This window comes from Leptonychotes weddellii, unplaced genomic scaffold (assembly GCF_054177405.1).
Source record: "Leptonychotes weddellii isolate Sample4059 unplaced genomic scaffold, ASM5417740v2 HiC_scaffold_30701, whole genome shotgun sequence".
Taxonomy (NCBI): domain Eukaryota; kingdom Metazoa; phylum Chordata; class Mammalia; order Carnivora; family Phocidae; genus Leptonychotes; species Leptonychotes weddellii.
In genome coordinates, this window is record NW_027903570.1 from 1 (window position 1) to 1,492 (window position 1,492).

The 1,492-nt window shown below is 35.7% G+C and overlaps 1 pseudogene; it reads left to right on the plus strand.

Annotated features, from left to right (window-relative positions):
* Nucleotides 1-103: 103 nt before the first annotated feature.
* LOC102731634 (sec1 family domain-containing protein 1 pseudogene) lies at nucleotides 104-989 on the plus strand (annotated as a pseudogene).
* The last annotated feature ends 503 nt before the right edge of the window (nucleotides 990-1,492 follow it).

A 1,492-nucleotide genomic window follows, 5' to 3' on the forward strand; every position in this document is an offset into this window, starting at 1 on the left:
CATGGAAGATATTAGAGAAACCCTTTCTAGAGAAATAAAAGAACTAAAATCTAATCAAGTTGAAATTAAAAAGGCTATTAATGAGGTCCAATCAAAAATGGAGGCTCTAATATAAAGGCAAGAAAACTAGATGTATATTTTGAATATGAAGAAAAAATAATGAGCAAAACTACTCTGGATAAATCTCTTCTAGATATAATATCAGACTGTGATGCGGGAACTCCAGAAGATAAAATGAGGCTGTTTCTTATTTATTATAAAGTGCACAGCAAGCACCCCCTGAGGCTGATTTGGAGCAATACAAAAAAGCTTTAATTGATGCAGGATGCAACCTTAATCCCTTACACTATATCAAACAGTGGAAGGCTTTTGCCAAGATGGCCTCAGCTCCTGCCAGCTATGGTAACACTACCACTAAACCAATGGGTCTCTTATCACAAGTCATGAATACAGGATCACAGTTTGTTATGGAAGGAGTGAAGAACCTGATATTGAAATAGCAAAATCTACCTGTTACTCGTATTTTAGACAATCTCATGGAGATGAAGTCAAACCCTGAAAATGATGATTATAGATATTTTATCCCAAAATGCTGCGGGGCAATGACAGCTCACTTCCAAGGAACAAAAATCCATTCCAGGAGGCAATTGTTTTTGTAGTGGGAGGAGGCAACTACATTGAATACCAAAATCTTGTTGACTATATAAAGGGGAAACAAAGCAAACACATTTTATATGGCTGCAGTGAACTTTTTAATGCTACACAGTTCATAAAACAGCTGTCACAACTTGGACAGAAATAACACAGAAGAACCTTAATATGAGTCTACTCGGATAAATGTAAAAAGACAAGTCAAAAGAGCCATATGTTTTCTTCTTCATATCAGTGTCCTAACAGTGAAACTTAGAGTTAATTTTTAAGGAAATTCTATACTTAATATAATGTGTACTAATTAAAAGAATAAAGTATTTCAGAAATAAATTTTTAAAATTGTAAAAAAAAAAAATGGAGGCTCTAACTGCTAGGATAATGAAGCAGAAGAGAGAATTAGTGATATAGAAGACCAAATGACGGAAAATAAGCTGAGAAAAAGAGAGATAAACAACTACTGGATCACGAGGGCAGAATTTTAGAGGTAAGTGATACCATAAGATGAAAAAATATTAGAATAATTGGGATTTCAGAAGAAGAAGAAACAGAGAGAGGGACAGAAGGTATATTGGAGCAAATTATAGCAGAGAACTTCCCTAATTTGGGGAAGGAAACAGGCATCAAAATCCAGGAGGCACAGAGAACCCCCTCAAAATCAATAAAAATGGGTCAACACCCTGACATCTAATAGTAAAACTTACGAGTCTCAGAGACAAAGAGAAAATCCTGAAAGCAGCTCGGGAGAAGAGATCTGTAACCTACAATGGTAGAAACATTAGATTGGCAACAGACCTATCCACAGAGACCTGGCAGGCCAGAAAGGACTGGCATGATATATTCA